At 44.7% G+C, this 21,386-nt stretch overlaps 1 protein-coding gene across 1 annotated transcript in view; it reads right to left on the bottom strand.

Moving 5' to 3' along the window:
• The window catches only part of LOC311134805 (sodium/calcium exchanger 1-like), a gene marked incomplete at both ends in the record, with an annotated part of 795,938 nt that overhangs the window by 474,742 nt on the left and 299,810 nt on the right, over positions 1–21,386 (bottom strand). The gene's annotated exons all lie outside the window — the stretch shown is intronic.

Raw genomic sequence — 21,386 nt, 5'->3', positions numbered from 1 at the left:
TGAAGTCGGAAGTTTACATACACGTAGGTTTCTGACGGTCTTTGCGTTGTCATCTACTCGGCTCAGGGCAAGGAATATTCTTGACCCAGTCCATTGTGGATTGATAATACTGTTTATTATATACAGTTGAAGTCTGAAGTTTACATACACTTAGGTTGGAGTCACTAAAACTCGTTTTTCAACCACTCCACAAATGTCTTGTTAACAAACTATAGTTTTGGCAAGTCGGTTAGGACATCTACTTTGTGCATGACACAAGTAATTTTTCCAACAATTGTTTACAGACAGATTATTTCACTTATAATTCACTGTATCACAATTCCAGTGGGTCAGAAGTTTACATACACTAAGTTGACTGTGCCTTTAAACAGCTTGAAAATTCCAGAAAATGATGTCATGGCTTTAGAAGATTCTGATAAACTAATTGACATCATTTGAGGTGTACCAAGGCCTACCTTCAAACTCAGTGCCTCTTTGCTTGACATCATGGGAAAATCAAAAGAAATCAGCCAAGACCTCAGAAAAAAAATTGTAGACCTCCACAAGTCTGGTTCATCCTTGAAGGTACCACGTTCATCTGTACAAACAATAGTACGCAATTATAAACACCAAGGGACCACGCAGCCGTCATACCGCTCAAGAAGGAGTCGCGTTCTGTCTCCTAGAGATGAACATTGGTGCGAAAAGTGCGAATCAATACCAGAACAACAGCAAAGGACCTTGTGAAGATGCTGGAGGAAACAGGTACAAAAGTATCTATATCCACAGTAAAACGAGTCCTATATCGACATAACCGGAAAGGCCGCTTAGCAAGGAAGAAGACACTGCTCCAAAACCGCCATAAAAAAGGCAGACTACGGTTTGCAATTGCACATGGGGACAAAGATCGTACTTTTTGGAGAAATGTCCTCTGGTCTGATTAAACAAAAATAGAACTGTTTGGTCATAATGACCATCGTTATGTTTGGAGGAAAAAGGGGGTGCCTTGCAAGTCGAAGAACATCATCCCAACCGTGAAGAACGGGGGTGGCAGCATCATGTTGTGGGGGTGCTTTGCTGCAGGAAGGACTGGTGCACTTCACAAAATAGATGGCATCATGAGGAAAGAAAATTATGTGGATATATTGAAGCAACATCTCAAGACATCAGTCAGGAAGTTAAAGCTTGGTTGCAAATGGGTCTTCCAAATGGACAATGACCCCAAGCATACTTCCAAAGTTGTGGCAAAATGGCTTAAGGGTAACAAAGTCAAGGTATTGGAGTGGCAATCACAAAGCCCTGACCTCAACCCTATATATTCTGCCTATTTGTGGGCAGAACTGAAAAAGCATGTGCGAGCAAGGAGGCCTACAAACCAGACTCAGTTACACCAGCTCTGTCAGGAGGAATGGGCCAAAATTCACCCAACTTATTGTGGGAAGCTTGTGGAAGGCTACCCGAAACGTTTGACCCAAGTTAAACAATTTAAAGGCAATGCTACCAAATACTAATTGAGTGTGTGTAAACTTCTGACCCACTGGGAATGTGATGAAAGAAATAAAAGCTGAAATAAATCATTCTCTCTACTATTATTCTGACATTTCACATTCTTAAAATAAAGTGGTGATCCTAACTGACCTAAAACAGGGATTTTGTACTAGGATTAAATGTCAGGAATTGTGAAAAACGGATTTTAAATGTATTTGGCTAAGGTGTATGTAAACTTCCGACTTCAACGCTATATATACAGTGGGGGGAAAAAGTATTTAGTCAGCCACCAATTGTGCAAGTTCTCCCACTTAAAAAGATGAGAGAGGCCTGTAATTTTCATCATAGGTACACGTCAACTATGACAGACAAATTGAGGAGAAAAAAAATCCAGAAAATCACATTGTTTCAATTTATTTGCAAATTATGGTGGAAAATAAGTATTTGGTCACCTACAAACAAGCAAGATTTCTGGCTCTCACAGACCTGTAACTTCTTCTTTAAGAGGCTCCTCTGTCCTCCACTCGTTACCTGTATTAATGGCACCTGTTTGAACTTGTTATCAGTATAAAAGACACCTGTCCACAACCTCAAACAGTCACACTCCAAACTCCACTATGGCCAAGACCAAAGAGCTGTCAAAGGACACCAGAAACAAAATTGTAGACCTGCACCAGGCTGGGAAGACTGAATCTGCAACAGGTAAGCAGCTTGGTTTGAAGAAATCAACTGTGGGAGCAATTATTAGGAAATGGAAGACATACAAGACCACTGATAATTTCCCTCGATCTGGGGCTCCACGCAAGATCTCACCCGTGGGGTCAAAATGATCACAAGAACGGTGAGCAAAAATCCCAGAACCACACGGGGGGACCTAGTGAATGACCTGCAGAGAGCTGGGACCAAAGTAACAAAGCCTACCATCAGTAACACACTACGCCGCCAGGGACTCAAATCCTGCAGTGCCAGACGTGTCCCCCTGCTTAAGTCCAGGCCCGTCTGAAGTTTGCTAGAGTGCATTTGGATGATCCAGAAGAGGATTGGGAGAATGTCATATGTTCAGATGAAACCAAAATATAACTTTTTGGTAAAAACTCAACTCGTCGTGTTTGGAGGATAAAGAATGCTGAGTTGCATCCAAAGAACACCATACCTACTGTGAAGCATGGGGGTGGAAACATCATGCTTTTGGGCTGTTCTTCTGCAAAGGGACCAGGACGACTGATCCGTGTAAAGGAAAGAATGAATGGGGCCATGTATCGAGAGATTTTGAGTGAAAACCTCCTTCCATCAGCAAGGGCATTGAAGATGAAACGTGGCTGGATCATTCAGCATGACAATGATCCCAAACACACCGCCCGGGCAACGACGGAGTGCCTTCGTAAGAAGCATTTCAAGGTCCTGGAGTGGCCTAGCCAGTCCCCAGATCTCAACCCCATAGAAAATCTTTGGAGGGAGTTGAAAGTCCGTGTTGCCCAGAGACAGCCCCAAAACATCACTGCTCTAGAGGAGATCTGCATGGAGGAATGGGCCAAAATACCAGCAACAGTGTGTGAAAACCTTGTGAAGCCTTACAGAAAACGTTTGACCTGTGTCATTGCCAACAAAGGGTATATAACAAAGTATTGAGAAACGTTTGTTGTTGACCAAATACTTATTTTCCACCATAATTTGCAAATACATTTATAAAAAATCCTACAATGTGATTTTGTGGGGTTTATTTTCTCATTTTGTCTGGATTTAAGGCAGTGTAAGTTGTCGTTATATCATATAACATGCATTAATCAGGTAAATTAGACATTGAACTTGAACCTTGTAACAATCCTTGATCTAGCTATCAGACAGTTTTTTGTATAGAGATTTCAGAAATGTAGTATAACTACGTTACTGTCAAGGTGACGTGTATGCGGTGAGCGAAGTCAAGCGCAGGACACCGAGCTACTGGCAGACGTACTTTACTACACAGTAAAGGAACATACAAAACAAATCCTCCTAACAGGGAGGAAACAATACTCGCATACAAACAGCAATGCCGATCTTACGGAAAACAATCACACACAATAACCAATGAGAGACAGGGGGTTATAAAGGGAATACAATGTAACATAATGGGAAACAGGGGTAAACAATAAAGACCAAACAAGACGACCACCGAAACATAGATCGGTAGCAGTTAGTACTCCGGGGACGACGAACGCCGAAGCCTGCCCGAGCAAGGAGGAGCAGCCTCAGCTGAATCCGTGACAGTTACATTTCGTGTCTTATGTTATTGGGTGAAAACAGTTTTCATTGGCACACAAATCCAAAATAATAAATGCGACTGCAAAATGATTCTCACATATTTTAGAATGTAATGATAATTTGAATATCAATGCATTGGCAAGGCCAAAAAAAAATCCTTATTCTTAAAGTGGTAATGGCATACTCTTTTTTTTAAACACTTCTTCGGGGGAGGGGAAATGTATTTGGCTAAGGTGTATGTAAACTTCCGACTTCAACTGTATCTGCACCTATGTGAGGTAGTACACAGCAGCAGCTTGCCCAGTTGAACGCCGCCATGCAGGAAGTGCTCCAAACTCTGCATAATCTGCCCAGCTCTCCGGTTCCACCTCAGAGAGCGGCGAGTGCCCCCAATCCACCTGTTCCCGGGCTATCACCCACTTCTGCGGGAACCCTCGCCCTACCGGAGCACTTTGACGGTAAAACTACTAAATGTAGCGGCTTCCTGCTACAGGTTTCACTTTATCTGGCGCGTCAGCCTGAGGCATATCCATCTGACCAAGCCAGGATAGCGCTGGTGATTTCGCTACTTAAAGGGAAGGCGCTGGATTGGGCCAAGGCAGTCTGGGAAGGAGAGGAGACAGTGGCACTACCCTACCCCACCTTCCTCACTCGGTTCAGGGCAGTGTTTGATCATCCCACGGAGGGAAAGGACAGGGGTGAGCATCTCCTCCATCTACAACAGAGAGAGGGGTCCGAGTATGCTCTGAGCTTTCTTACGGTGGCGGCGTCTTCCGGCTGGAATGAGCGTGCTCTGCGCACAGCCTTCAGGAGAGGCTTACGACTCGCATGTCGGGACGACGAGATGGACCTTGATACCCTCATCACCACGTCCATCCGTCTTGACGACATGTTGAGAGAGAGACGGCATTCTCAACACCTCCCGGAGTCTCGACGCTCACACCATCTGAGCTTTGGAAGCAGCCCTGCTTCCGAGTCCTCACCCATGGAGGTGGGCAGCACCCCATACACCACCATGGACCACAGATCTCCTGGCGGCTCCCTATCTAGGCGGTATGACTCCTGTCGCCGCTCCGTGAGTGTTACGTCAGCTCCTATCATAAAACCATTGTTTTTAGTTCCCATAATGGTGTCTGGTTATTGCTTCTCTTCCATTTCTACTGCTATGATAGATTCCGGATCAGCAGGGAACCTTATAGATAGGGAGCTGGTCTCTGAATGGGGGTTGCCCACCGTGCCACTGCCTTCTCCGCTACACGTCACCTCACTGGACAATAAACCCCTTGGATCAGGCACCATTACGCATGTCACTCTCCTCATCACTATCACCATTCCCACACTACCGGAGCACCACAAGGAGCTGTCATTCCACATCGTCACGTCACCCCTTCACCGGATCGTCTTGGGATTGCCCTGGCTCAGACTACACAACCCCACCATCAATTGGAGCACCAAGAGGATCACAGCCTGATCTACCTCATGCCAGAAGACCTGCCTGCCGGTGGTTTGTTGTTCCACGTCAGTGAAGAGTCTGGAGTCCGCCCTCCAGGCCAACATTCCATGTGAGTACGCAGATCTCTCCGATGTCTTCTCTTCAGTAAAGGCTACGTGTCTCCCTCCTCACAGGCCCTGGGACTGTGCCATTGACCTGCTGGAGGGACAACACCCCCCAACGAGTCGCATTTATCCCCTTTCCATGGCGGAGACTGAGGCCATGGAGAAGTCTGTGGCGGAGACCCTGAAACAGGGGTTCATCAGATGCTCTACCTCTCCTGCCTCCGCCAGCTTCTTCTTTGTGGCCAAAAAGGACGGAGGACTGAGACCATGCATTGACTACAGGGGGTTGAACGCAGTCACCACCAAGTACCGGTACACCCTCCCTCTGGTTCCGTCGGCCATCGAGCAGCTACGAGGGGCCCGATACTTTACCAAGTTGGACCTGAGGAGCGCCTACAACCTGATCTGAATCAGGAAGGAGACGAGTGGAAGACGGCATTAGCTACCTCAGGCCACTATGAATACTGCGTCATGCCCTATGGCCTCGCCAACGCACCTTCTGTGTTCCAGTCCTTCGTCAATGATGTGTTCCGGGACATGCTGAGTAGACAGGTGGTGGTGTACATCATCGATATCCTGATCTACTCGGCTACGTTCGAGGAGCACGTCAGGGACGTCCGAGCTGTCCTACTCCGCCTCCGGGAACACAGCCTGTTGGTGAAGGGGGAGAAATGCGAATTCCACCAACAGGCCATCTCCTTCCTGGGATACCGGATCAGTCCTCAGGGGGTGTTCATTGAAGGAGTGAAGACGGACGCTGTCAGGTCATGGCCAGTTCCCACCACCATCAAGGGCCTACAGAGCGTCCTGGGCTTCGCTAATTTCTACCGGCGTTTCATCCGGTCCTTCAGCTCCATAGCTGCCCCGCTCACCGCTCTCCTTAAGGGTGGGCCTCAGAAGCTGACCTGGAACCCTGAGGCTGACGCTGCCTTCAAGAGGCTGAAGGAGAGGTTCACCACAGCGCCCATCCTAAAACACCCAGATCCATCTCGTCCTTTCATCCTGGAGGTGGACGCATCGGAGGAGGGTGTGGGTGCGGTCCTCTCCCAGCGGCACAGTAAGCCAGAGAAAATGTATCCCTGTGCCCTTTTCTCTAAAAGCTTACCCCCGCAGAGAGGAACTATGGAGTTGGAAACAGGGAGCTGTTGGCGGTGGTCCTCGCTCCGGAGGAATGGAGACACTGGCTGGAGGGCGCAGGCCATCCATTCTGGATTCTTACTGACCACTGGAATTTGGAGCACATACGGGCAGCGAAACGGATGAACTCTCGTCAAGCCAGGTGGGCCCAATTTCTCACTCGCTTCCAATTCCTTCTGTCCTACCAGGATCCCAGAATGTGAAGACCGACGCACTCTCCAGGATGCACCATACCGGAGAAAGGAAGGATCTGGGGGTTCCTATCCTGCCCTCGTCTCTCATCGTTGCACCTGTCGTTTGGGATGTGGACAAAGACATCCGCCTGGCGGCTCAGGAGGACCCAGCGCCTGCCAATGCCCCTCCGGGGAGCGTGTATGTACCCACCAGTGTCCGTAACCACCTGCTGATCTGGGCGCACACTACCCTTACGGCAGGTCACTCTGGTATTACGTGCACCCTGCAATTCTCTAGCCCCAAAATACTGGTGGCCCACCTTGGCTTCTGATGTCTCCCGCTACGTCAACTCCTGTTCCGTATGTGCCCAAATGAAGACACCTCAGAACGCCCCGGCAGGCAAACTAGTTCCTCTCCCAGTGCCTCAGTGACCTTGGTCACACCTGTCCATAGACTTTGTCACCGACCTTCCACGTTCTGACGGCTTCACCACAGTCATGGTGGTCGTAGATCGGTTCTCCAAATCATGCTGTTTTTTTCCACTAACTGGTCTTCCTTCTGCTCTCCAGGTCACTGAGGTCCTGTTCCAACAGGTCTTCCGGCATTATGGACTTCCGGAGGACATTGTCTCGGACTGTGGCCCCCAATTCACCTCCCGAGTGTGGAAGGCTTTCCTGGAGAAGATTGGGGCCACGGCCAGCCTCACTTCCAGGTATAGGCCTCAGTCGAATGGACAGGTGGAGCGCATGAACCAGGAGCTGGAGAGGTTTCTTCATTGCCACTGTCAGGACCGGCAGGGTGAGTGGGCGAGGTTTCTTCCCTGGGCAGAATATGCCCAGAACTCCCTCGTTCACTCGTCCATGGGGCTCACTCCCTTCCAGTGCGTCCTGGGGTACCAGCCGGCCTGGCTCCTTGGACACCCAGCCAGAACGATGCGCCCGCTGTCGATGAGTGGTTCCACAGGGCCGGACAGGTCTGGGAATCCGCCCATGTCCATCTCTAGAGGGCCATTCAACGGCAGAAGGACCAAGCCGACCGCCACCGCAGTGAGGCCCCTGTATTCCAGCCTGGGGATTGTGTCTGGCTGTCCACAAAAAACATCCCTCTCCGCCTGCCCTGCAAGAAACTGAGACCCCAGTTTGTGGGGCGGTTTAAGGTCCTCCGGCGGATAAATGAGGTATCATACCGGCTGCTCCTTCCCCCTCACTACCGTGTCTCACCCACTTTTCATGTGTCTCTCCTCAGGCCGGTGGTTCCTGGTCCTCTGGCGAATGCCGTCCCCCGGCGTATGCCTCCTCCGTCCCTGGACATTGACGGGAGTCCGGCGTATGCGGTGAGGGCTCTGATTCGCCGGTCTACTGAGCCACCGGTCTGAGCGCACCACCTCGGCAACACCGAAATGGAAACCAACGCACCCTAATCATCTCCAGCGCACCTGCACCTCATCCCACTCCCATTTAGCCCTGGACTGTTCCTTATGATGTTGTTTGTGATTGTTTAGCTTCGTGTCGTGTCCCCTCTTTGTTATTTCTCTTTGTCATTGTTTAAGTAAACCTTGACCTTGTTAATTCCTGCATCTGCGTCCTACCTCTTTGTATACTCAGTACTCGTCACACTTACATGTGTCTCGTATGATTTTTATACAACATTTCTATTTGGCTAAAGCTTGCCCACCCACATACACTGTAAGTCAGATATTACAAGAATCCACTATGAATCTTGTATGTGTATTTGAAGCCGTATGTATTACTTACAAGTTTCAGGTAGAACATAAAAACACCTTATACGATTCTTATAGATCTTTTCCTTATGGTTCTGGCTGTGTGAAAAACTAGTGAATGTTTTGAAGCCAAGAATACTTGATAGCTACAAAATTACTTGCACAATTACTGTCTTAGTCTTCATCAAATGGATGTTTAACTGAATATATCCACATGAACAGTCATTTAGTACAGTATTTCATGACCATGGTCCTAAGACTGATTAGACTGTACAAGAGTAAGTTCCCCTCTGCAAGGGCCCCCTTAGCCTTGTAAATTTGCCCATTTGTAAGTTAAGATTGGTCTGTATCCTTTTCTCAAAGTCACTAGAAATGAGCATTTAAAACCCGTTTTTCAAGCTAAATGTAACCCCCCCACCCCCCCAATGTCAGAGTCGCTCCTACGCCCCTGGTGACAGGCAGTTTAATTACTTTTGTAAAGCTCTCAAACACATAACAGAAAGAAAGCTGTCACAGAGGTGAATCAACATCTGATGACAGGTTAAGCAAAGAGCTGGCAAAGGCACCTCTAGCAATGACAATGTGCATCAAACATCACAGGAAAGTGGATCAAAAAGAGTATGGTACAATAGGGAGGCTATCTGGGAAAATTAACGCGGTTGGAGAGGTGATTTGATTGTGTCGACTCAAAGCTAAGCCTTCCTGTTCTGTTGAATCTTTGCCAAATAGAAACAGTGGGAGGCATAGACAGGATAACAATGATGGATAGAGGCAAGATGTATGTATTACTGTATTTGCATCTGAAACACCAGTGCTTCCTTGGCACATTCTCTCTCTCTCTCTCTCTCTCTCTCTCTCTCTCTCTCTCTCTCTCTCTCTCTCTCTCTCTCTCTCTCTCTCTCTCTCTCTCTCTCTCTCTCTCTCTCTCTCTCTCTCTCTCTCTCTCTCTCTCTCTCTCTCTCTCTCTCTCTCTCTCTCTCTCTCTCTCTCTCTCTCTCTCTCTCTCTCTCTCTCTCTCTCTCTCTCTCTCTCTCTCTCTCTCTCTCTCTCTCTCACCGAGTCCAACCTCAGTTTAGAACAAGGGCTGCTTCGGTGGAGGCGGACAAACTCCCGGGTGCACTCTTTCCCACAGCTCTCCCGCTTGGATATTGTCCTATTCTCACTCTCACACACACACACACACACACACACACAATATATGCATATTGTACAGTACACAGTCAGGCCATAAATATTTGGACAATTGGACAATTGCCTACTCAGTTGTTCCATGGTTAGTCCCTCATTAGTTCATTTACAGGTAAGCAGATAAAAGGTCTAGAGTTGATTTCAAGTGTGGCATTTGCATTTGGTATCTGTTGCTGTTAACCCTCAATATGAAGTCCAAAGAGCTGTCACTGCCAGTGAAGCAAGCCATCATTAGGCTGAAACATTTAAACAAACCCATCAGAGAGATAGCAAAAACATTAGGTGTGGCCAAATCAACTATTTGGTACGTTCTTAAAAAGAAAGAATGCACTGGTGAGCTCAGGAACACCAAAATGCCTGGAAGACCACAGAGAACTGTGGTGGATGACAGAATAATTATTTCCCTGTTGAAGAAAAACCCCTTCACAACAGTTGGCCGGATCAAGAACACCCTCCAGGAGGTAGGCGTATCTGTGTCAAAGTCAACAATCAAGAGAAGACACCAGAGTAAATACAGAGGATTTACCACAAGATGTAAACCATTTGTTAAGCCTCAAAAACAGGAAGACCAGATTTTGCCAAAAAAAATCTAAAAAAGCCTGTACAGGTCTGGAACAACATCCTATGGTCAGATGAGACAAAGATCAACTTGTACCAGAATGATGGGAAGAGAAGGGAAGGAACTGCTCATGATCCAAAGCATACCACCTCATCTGTGAAGCATGGTGGAGGTAGTGTTATGGCGTGGGCATGTATGGCTGCCAATGGAACGGGTTCCCTTGTATTTATTGATGATGTGACTGCTGACAAAAGCAGCAGGATGTATTCTGAGGTGTTTGGGGCTATATTATCTGCTCAGATTCAGCCAAATGCTTAAAAACTCATTTGACGGCGCTTCACAGTACAGATCGACAATGACCCGAAGCATACTGCGAAGCAACCCAATTATCTTTTAAGGCAAACAAGTGGAATGTTCTGCAATGGCCAAGTCAATCACCTGACCTGAATCCAATTGAGTGTGCATTTCACCTGCTGAAGCCAAAACTGAAGGCAAAACACCCCAAGAACAAGTAGGAACTGAAGATAGCTGCAGTAAAGGCCTGGCATAGCTTCACCAGGGAAGAATCTGGTGAAGCTGGATCATCCAAACGCACTCTAGCAAACTTCAGACGGGCCTGGACATGTACTGGCTTAAGCAGGGGGACACGTCTGGCACTGCAGGATTTGAGTCCCTGGCGGCGTAGTGTGTTACTGATGGTAGGCTTTGTTACTTTGGTCCCAGCTCTCTGCAGGTCATTCACTAGGTCCCCCCGTGTGGTTCTGGGATTTTTGCTCACCGTTCTTGTGATCATTTTGACCCCACGGGGTGAGATCTTGCGTGGAGCCCCAGATCGAGGGAGATTATCAGTGGTCTTGTATGTCTTCCATTTCCTAATAATTGCTCCCACAGTTGATTTCTTCAAACCAAGCTGCTTACCTATTGCAGATTCAGTCTTCCCAGCCTGGTGCAGGTCTACAATTTTGATTCTGGTGTCCTTTGACAGCTCTTTGGTCTTGGCCATAGTGGAGTTTGGAGTGTGACTGTTTGAGGTTGTGGACAGGTGTCTTTTATACTGATAACAAGTTCAAACAGGTGCCATTAATACAGGTAACGAGTGGAGGACAGAGGAGCCTCTTAAAGAAGAAGTTACAGGTCTGTGAGAGCCAGAAATCTTGCTTGTTTGTAGGTGACCAAATACTTATTTCCACCATAATTTGCAAATAAATTCATAAAAAATCCTACAATGTGATTTTCAGGATTTTTTTTTCTCATTTTGTCTGTCATAGTTGACGTGTACCTATGATGAAAATTACAGGCCTCTCTCATCTTTTTAAGTGGGAGAACTTGCACAATTGGTGGCTGACTAAATACTTATTTCCCCCACTGTATACTGGATTGTGGATCCGTCCAGGGATTGTGCCCCACAGTAAATGATCCTGAGCTGGCAGCCTCTATTACTTTATACTGAGGCAATCAGCAGGCCTGACCCCCCTCTCCCTCTATCTTCACACCTCTCCACCCTGTGTGTGGGAGAAAAACAGTCCTTATGTGAGACGGCAGAGGAGAGTGTATTTATGTACAGAATGTTACAGTATATGGGTCTTTCTATAAACTAGGGTATCAGTGAGGATTTCCTACACTGGACAATTATTTCATTACATGAAATTAAGTTATAAGGGGGTGTATGATTCACGTGACAAGATGGCGTATTGAACGCACAGCGGTGCGAATCACCTCAAGATAAAAACATAATATTCAATATCAGTAAGTTAGACTAAATATCAGCACTTGATATACTTGTGAATAATAACATTCAATCTGGATAATAACACAAAACAAATCATAAGGCTAGAGAAATTAATCGACAAATATTACAACAACAAGCAACACTCAAACATGATGGAGGGTAAACGAGGAGAATCAATCTCCAAGAGAAAACACGACTCCTCGACGGATACAGATGATTTATGCTTTTCACCACTGGGACTGGTAAGTGTGGAAAGCGATCTGTTGAAGTCGATAAATGACAAACTGGGCATACTAGAGTTGGTCAGTAAGGATGTAAAAGAGTTGAAGGCGAGTCTTGAAATGAGTGACGAAAAAGCTACGATAATGGAGAAAGATTGCGATAAAGGGATTGTAATAATAAAACACATTTATAGTATTCATAGTATTTTATAAAGGGATAAGACGGTATTACAAGAAATGATAACAATCTTCAAATATAACTAATTAGAACACAAGTACTCAATCAACATAGTGGAGATAAAAACATAGCAAACAGAAGACATAGAAGGTACAGTATGTGGGTATGTGTGGATGTATTGTGATGGAAGGTGTGGTGTGCATCTTTGTGTTTGGAAAAGTGTGGCGTTATGTGAGTGAGAAAGGAAATGATTGCATATCCCAGAACCAACGTGTGTCTGTGATTAGGGGTTGTGAGAGAGAGCTTTCAATTTTGTGCAGTTTAGGGATAAACATTTTAAAATAAAGTATACATCTAATCTATTATTTTATTGTCCTATCATGATGGAACAGTCCCCAACCCTATATCCTAGACACCCACCTGAGCAACCCATACACCAAAGAGAAGTCCCCATCTGTTTTATGGCCCTGCTGTAAGTTACCTGTATGCAGCCAAAGCAGCACCGCCCCTTCAAGATTTTGAGCCTGCCTGGCAGGGTTGGTCCAACAAAGCCAGAGCCCCCTGATGGGAGAGCATAATATACAAGGAAATTCTCAAAGCTGCTAATGAGAACCTTGATGACCTTGTACCTAGCCAGTGGGGATTCCGGTGGGGTACCCCCACCCAGGTAGTGGCAGTGCTGGCAACACTGGCTGCAGTAACCCATGGGGAGGGGGTCACACTCAGACAATCAGAGAGGGGGCATATTATTGTGGCCCCGGTGGCACAAAATAATCAAAGGTCTGACTGCTCGGAGATGCTTGGGAAAAACAGGGGACCAGAGTGTTTGTGTCTCAGGGGAAGAGGGTGGCTCTGATCTCCATCACCTAAGACTTTTTGCTCAATCTTGCATGCTTTCTCAAACAGCTGTAACTATATATGCATTCGTAAATCAGGTCCTTTCTTGAGTTGGGCTCTGGGATGTAACAACCGTTGAGCATCTGAGCTTATGGTTGATTGTGGAGGAAAGGGGCTGAGTGTGTTAGAGTATGTGTGTGTGTGTATCCCACATCTGTTGCAAGGGGGTAAGGATGTTATGGAGAATATAGGATGAACCACAATAATTGTTTGCTAAAATAAGAATTGCTTGACAAAAATGTAATGTAATACAATGGCAATCCGGGTTATAGGTAACAATCCTTCGCATGAACTGCCAACATTATTACGTATATTAATTGATAATGATGGAAATTAAGATATGCAAGATTTGAATAGATATGTATTTTTAATAGTTAATAATAATAATATATATATATATATATTGAGGTGAGAGCATTGGAAATGCTTTTGGCGGTTGAACTGCTTCTGTTTTGTGGGTGGCACTGTGTGCTGTTTACGAAGGATGGGTCCTGGCCTCTCGGGGGGCCTAGGGAACCGGGGGGACGGGGTGGTATGCCGATCTGTCACGATCGTCGTATGGAGTAGACCAAGGCGCAGCGTGATGAACGAACATATTGAATCTTTATTATCGATAGTGATAACATACACAACAAAACAACAAAACGAAACGTGCAGTCCTACGGTATAATATAACCAACAAGGAACAAACCAAAACGGAAACAAGATCCCACAAACACAAAGGGAAAACAGACAGTTTAAATATGGCTCCCAATCAGAGACAACCAACAACAGCTGACACTCGTTGCCTCTGATTGGGAGCCACTCAGGCCAACATAGAAATAGCACAACTAGAACTCCCGACATAGAAACACAACACATAGAATGAACACACCCTGGCTCAACATATAGAGTCCCAGAGCCAGGGTGTGACACGATCACTGGGAAGACAACCCAACTTGTGATGGGGAGGGGCTTTAGCGGGGGGAATAGTGGAGAACAATTGGAGGGTTACTTAGTAGCAATGCAAATATCATGGTACAGCTATATGGACACTCAATCGCTATGGTATTTTTTATTGGTAAATTTACAAACATATATTATGATGAATAGAAACATGTATCTCATTATGGTAAGTGGTGAAATAAGTATAGACAGTTATAATTGTAATGGCTTAGCAGATAATAACAAAAGAAGAACAATATTTACATGGCTCAAAGTGACGGAATATAATATCTATTGTTTACAGGAAACTCATTCAACAATTCCAGATGAAGTTGTGTGGAAAAAGGACTGGGGGGGGGGGGGGGGGGGGGGCAAATAATGATTATCCACACTTCTTTGACAATAAACAGTGAGGGAAAAAAGTATTTGATCCCCTGCTGATTTTGTATGTTTGCCCACTGACAAAGACATGATCAGTCTATAATTTTACAGTTTTTCTCAATTGTTTACACACAAATACTGTACTTGAGACACAATGACCACAACATGTAACTCATGCACCAACCCCCTGAACCAATTCTGCTAAACTACAAGCACAATTCCGGCTTTACACTCAAATTGCAGTTCTACAACACACTTTTTTCAAAACACTACACACAAATCTTTGCATTTGGCACAATTTTCATGCAGAAAATCTCTTGTTTTCACTGCCATTCAAATATGCACACTGACTCATCACATGGGCAAACACCCGTCACACAGTTTTACAATTAGCAATCAGAGCTTTAGCATAAAAGGGCAACAGGTGAGCTCTTCTGTTTTGGAGCAATGGATGCCAACATTGGAAACAGAGGCAGAGCCGGAGGAGTGAGAGTAAGAGGAGGAGGACGGGGAGGACAAGGACGAGGACGAGGACGAAGAAGGCCAAGGACCGTAATCTCTGATGAGATCCGAGCCACTTTGGTTGATCATGTGGTCAACCATGGTCTAACAATGAGGGAGGCTGGGCAAAGAGTACAGCCAAATTTGAGCAGGTACACTGTAGCATCCATCATCCGGACATTCCGAAATGAGAATAGGTAAGAAATCTACTCTCACTAGAAAATTGCAGTACTGCATATCAATACAGTACTCAATGAGTACAGTATTACCTGTGGACTGTTCTGTAGGACTGTAAAAATAAAGTATGTTTCAAGTATTTGGGAAATGTATTTCTACTTTGTATTTACAGCATTTTACTATTTGTTTGGCAGAACTGAAAGATTACCAACACAAGGTGGTCGGGAACGTGTTCTGTCTCCTGAACAGGAAACTGAAATCATGAACATCGTCCTAGAAAATAACGCCATAACATTACGGCAAATACAAAGAAAAATAATAGAAAACAATTAGATATTTCAAAATATTGATAGGGTAAGCTTATCAACACTCTACCATGTCTTGCGCAGAAATAATCTCAGGATGAAGCAGGTCTACAGGGTGCTATTTGAACGCAATTCAGAAAGAGTCAAAGAATTGCGATATAACTATGTGCAAGTGAGTCCTATACAATCCCACAATTGATGCATACTCTCTTTTTGTGGATTCAACCTCACAAAAAGACGAAAGAGGGGAAGGAATATCATCGGCCAGCGTGCCATTGTTCAAGTCCCTGGCCAGCGCGGAGGGAACATCACAATGTGTGCAGCGATTACCCACCACGGCGTCATCCATCACCATGCTACCCTTGGCCCCTACAACATCGCCCATCTGATCACATTCCTGGACACCCTACACAACACACTCATTCCACCAGAGTAGATGGCCCAGAGCAGCTCAGGTACGTTGTCATTTGGGAGTTTCCACAGGGCTGCTCTGGTTCGTAACTGGTTCACTGCCCACTCACGCTTTTTAGTTGTTTATCTCCCTCCATATTCTCCATCCTCAATCCTATCGAGGAATTTTTTTCTGCCTGGAGATGGAAAGTGTATGACCGAAATCCACAAACGCGTATACCTCTTCTCCAAGCTATGGAAGACGCATGTGGAGATATAGCAGCTGATGCTTTTCATGGCTGGAATCGCCATGCTAGGCGATATTTCCCCCGCTGCTTGGCCAGGGAATACATTGCTTGTGATGTGGATGAGGTGCTGTGGCCAGACCGCAACAGAAGAGAGGATGCAGCATTGTTTTTTTATTGTATTTTTTATTTTGTATTTTTTTTTTACTGTAACTGTATACATTAAATTCTGTTTTGTATGTAGACCAATGTATGTGCAAAAATGAAATATATTTGTTACCGTGTATTTGTGTGTTCTGAGTATAAAAACAATATTCTCAAATATTTTACAACACACTTATGTATGTACTGTCTGTAGTAATGGCAACACTGAACCAAAAAAAGGCCTAAGTCATTATGATGAATGGAGAAGAAGTGTTTTCCATTCATCATAGTGTTTTACATTGAGCACATCAGTGTTCAACTGGTTCTTATAAATGTCTATCTCATCTCTGCATGTCTGGCAGACATATCAGTATGGATGACGGATCACCACCTCAAGCTGAACCTCGGCAAGACGGAGCTGCTCTTCCTCCCGGGGAAGGACTGCCCGTTTCATGATCTCGCCATCACGGTTGACAACTCCGTTGTGTCCTCCTCCCAGAGTGCGAAGAGCCTTGGCGTGACCCTGGACAACACCCTGTCGTTCTCCGCTAACATCAAGGCGGTGACCCGATCCTGTAGGTTCATGCTCTACAACATTCGGAGAGTACGACCCTGCCTTACACAGGAAGCGGCACAGGTCCTAATCCAGGCACTTGTCATCTCCCGTCTGGATTACTGCAACTCGCTGTTGGCTGGGCTCCCTGCCTGTGCCATTAAACCCCTACAACTCATCCAGAATGCCGCAGCCCGTCTGGTGTTCAACCTTCCCAAGTTCTCTCACGTCACCCCGCTCCTCCGCACACTCCACTGGCTTCCAGTTGAAGCTCGCATCTGCTACAAGACCATGGTGCTTGCCTACGGAGCTGTGAGGGGAATGGCACCTCCGTACCTTCAGGCTCTGATCAGTCCCTACACCCAAACGAGGGCACTGCGTTCATCCACCTCTGGCCTGCTGGCTCCCCTACCTCTGCGGAAGCATAGTTCCCGCTCAGCCCAGTCAAAACTGTTCGCTGCTCTGGCACCCCAATGGTGGAACAAGCTCCCTCACGACGCCAGGACAGCGGAGTCACTCACCACCTTCCGGAGACATTTGAAACCCCACCTCTTTAAGGAATACCTGGGATAGGATAAAGTAATCCTTCTACCCTTGGCCGTGTGTTTTGGGTCATTGTCATGCTGGAATACCCATCCACGACCCATTTTCAATGCCCTGGCTGAGGGAAGGAGGTTCTCACCCAAGATTTGATGGTACATGGCCCCGTCCATCGTCCCTTTGATGGGGTGAAGTTGTCCTGTCCCCTTAGCAGAAAAACACCCCCAAAGCATAATGTTTCCACCTCCATGTATGACGGTGGGGATGGTGTTCTTGGGGTCATAGGCAGCATTCCTCCTCCTCCAAACACGGCGAGTTGAGTTGATGGCAAAGAGCTCGATTTTGGTCTCATCTGAGCACAACATTTTCACCCAGTTCTCCTCTAAATCATTCAGATGTTCATTGGCAAACTTCAGACAGGCCTGTATATGTGCTTTCTTGAGCAGGGGGACCTTGCAGGCGCTGCAGAATTTCAGTCCTTCACGGCGTAGTGTGTTACCGATTGTTTTCTTGGTGACTATGGTCCCAGCTGCCTTGAGATCATTGACAAGATCCTCCCGTGTAGTTCTGGGCTGATTCCTCACCGTTCTCATGATCATTGCAACTCCACGAGGTGAGATCTTGCATGCAGCCCCAGGCCGAGGGAGATTGACAGTTATTTTGTGTTTCTTCCATTTGCGAATAATCGCACCAACTGTTGTCACCTTCTCACCAAGCTGCTTGGCGATGGTCTTGTAGCCCATTCCAGCCTTGTGTAGGTCTACAATCTTGTCCCTGACATCCTTGGAGAGCTCTTTGGTCTTGGCCATGGTGGAGAGTTTGGAATCTGATTGATTGATTGCTTCTGTGGACAGGTGTCTTTTATACAGGTAACAAGCTGAGATTAGGAGCACTCCCTTTAAGAGTGTGCTCCTAATCTCAGCTCGTTACCTGTATAAAAGACACCTGGGAGCCAGAAATCAATCAGACAGGTTTTTACATGGACGATACATTGGAGATAATATAAGGCAAGTACTGGAAACAATATAACACTATGAAAAATCTGGGAAACCAGGCCTGCTATTCATAGCAGATTTTGAAAAGGCATTTGATAAAGTACGACTGGAGTTTATATATAAATGCCTGGAGCATTTCAATTTGGGAGAATCTCTTATAAAATGGGTTAAAATCACGTATAGTAACCCTAGGTGTAAAATAGTAAATAATGGCTATTTCTCAGAAAGTTTTAAACTGTCAAGAGGAGTAAAACAAGGTTATCCACTATCGGCATATCTATTTATTATGGCCATCGAAATGTTAGCTATTAAAAATCAGATCCAACAATAATATCAAGGGATTAGAAATCCAGGGCTTAAAATCAAAGGTGTCATTGTACGCTGATGATTCATGTTTTCTTTTAAATCCACAACTTGAATTCCTCCACAGCCTCATAGAGGATCTAGATACATTTTCTAACCTCTCTGGATTACAACCAAATTATAATAAATGTATTGTATTACGTATTGGATCACTAAAAAATCCAATTTTTATAAAATAGTCTGATGGTGATGTGGATATACTCGGAATACATATCCCAAATGAAATAAATGATCTAACTTTTAATAGAAAGTTAGCAAAAATAGATAAGATCCTGCTACCATGAAAAGATAAATACCTGTCTATTTGTGGGTAAATCACACTGATTAACTCTTTAGTATTATCCCAGTTTACCTATTTGCTTATGGTCTTGCCTACGCCTAGTGAACAGTTTTTTAAATGATATGAGTAAAAAAGATTCAATTTTATTTGGAACGGCAAGCCAGACAAAATTAAACGGGCCTATTTATATAATGAATATGAATTCGGAGGACAGAAATTGTGAAATATTAAAGCATTAGACCTATCACTAAAAGATTCAGTTATACAAAAGTTATACTTAAATCCAAACTGGTTCTCTAGCAAATTAGTAAGATTGTCTCACCCCATGTTCAAGAATGGCCTTTTTCCCTTTATTCAGATTACAACCTATCACTTTCAGTTATTTGAAAAGGAAATCAATTTCAATTTAATCCTCCAGAAATGACAGAACAAATAATGCAACAAATATTGTGGTTAAACTCAAATATATTAATTGATTAAAAAAAAGGTATAATCTAAACGATATCATAGGTAGGACTGTTGGAGTTATGTCCCATATGCAGCTAACAGAAACATATGGAAATGTCTGCTCTAACCAAAATTACAATCAAATAATTGCAGCATTACCTCAAAAATGGAAGAGGAATGTGGAAGGGGGAAAAAAGTAAGGAACTTGTCTGTCAACCCTGCATTAAAGAACATAATTGGTTAAAGACAATTGTGATAAATAAAAAAGTATAACTGGTTTCATTTAAGGACCAACGGATTGACAGCCATCCCATATAGATTGCAAAATAGTTGGGAAGAGATTTTTGACGTACCGATTCCATGGCATAGTGTTTACGAACTGATATGCAAAACGACGCCTGATTCAAAACTTAGAGTTGTTAAATTTAAATTATTATACAAAATTCTTGCTACCAATAGAATGTTATTTATATGGGGGATACAATCTTCTCAGCTCTGCAGATTTCGCTGCGAAGAGACAGAATCATTAGATCATTTGTTTTGGTAATGTCCATTTGTGGCTTGTTTTTGGTCACAGGTCCAGGAATGGCTGAAGGACTTCAATATTTACCTGGAGCTAACCCTGCAAAGAGCACTACTGGGTGATCTGAAAAGTCATAGTCAATCAATCAATAATATAATAATACTTTTAGCAAAAATGTTTATTTTCAATGTACAATCTGCAGAAACAATGAGAATAGAAGGGTTCAAAACTTTTGTGAAACATCACAGCACAATTGAAAAATATATGGCAAATAAAAATCCAATGTGGATGGTGTTAAGAGATAGATGGGAGGTGTTGAATGGAGCTGAAGGATGGGAATAATAACAACTAACAACAACTAATAACAGCAAGATAACTAATGTAGGGCATACTGTGTCCATAATAAGTATATAGGTTATAGGTTGAAAGCTTTTGTGAAGGAGCACAGTTGGAGAGATATTGCATATAGAAGCAAACCGGATGGACTTCATGAAAATGATCAGAGAGGTTGAGGGTAGAGGAAGTTCAGGAGTAAAAACAAACAATTACAATTATTGTAAAATTGACTGTGTCCATAAAATGTATATAGTATGTATAAGCTGGAAGTAGAGGCCTAAGCGTTGTTGTTCAATAGTTTACTCCAATTAGGGAAGGGGTGGTGGGGTTGGAAAGTAATAAAGGGAGATATATTTTTTTAAAGGATATGTACAGTTTAAGTCGGAAGTTTACATACACTTAGGTTGGAGTCATTAAAACTTGTTTTTCAACCACTCCACAAATTTCTTGTTGACAAACTATCGTTTTGGCAAGTCGGTTAGGACATCTACTTTGTGCATGACACAAGTCATTTTTCCAACAATTGTTTACAGACAGATTATTTCACTTATAATTCACTGTATCACAATTCCAGCTGGGACCATAGTCACCAAGAAAACAATTGGTAACACACTACGCCGTGAAGGACTGAAATCCTGCAGCACCCGCAAGGTTCCCCTGCTCAACAAAGCACATACGTATACAGGCCCGTCTGAAGTTTGCCAATGAACATCTGAATGATTTAGAGGAGAACTGGGTGAAAATGTTGTGCTCAGATGAGACCAAAATCGAGCTCTTTGGCATCAACTCAACTCGCCGTGTTTGGAGGAGGAGGAATGCTGCCTATGACCCCAAGAACACCATCCCCACCGTCAAACATGGAGGTGGAAACATTATGCTTTTGGGGTATTTTTCTGCTAAGGGGACAGGACAACTTCACCGTATCAAAGGGACGATGGACAGGGCCATGTACCGTCAAATCTTGGGTGAGAATCTCCTTCCCTCAGCCAGGGCATTGAAAATGGGTCGTGAATGGGTATTCCAGCATGACAATGACCCAAAACACGCGGCCAAGGCAACAAAAGAGTGGCTCAAGAAGAAGCACATTAAGGTCCTGGAGTGGCCTAGCCAGTCTCCAGACCTTAATCCCATAGAAAATCTGTGGAGGGAGCTGAAGGTTTGAGTTGCCAAACGTCAGGCTCGAAACCTTAATGACTTGGAGAAGATCTGCAAAG

This window comes from Coregonus lavaretus (genome assembly GCF_964263955.1).
Source record: "Coregonus lavaretus genome assembly, chromosome: 1".
In the NCBI taxonomy this organism is placed as follows: Eukaryota; Metazoa; Chordata; class Actinopteri; order Salmoniformes; family Salmonidae; genus Coregonus; species Coregonus lavaretus.
The sequence above is the reverse complement of the archived record's forward strand: the minus strand, read 5'-3'. Positions and strand labels throughout refer to the sequence as shown.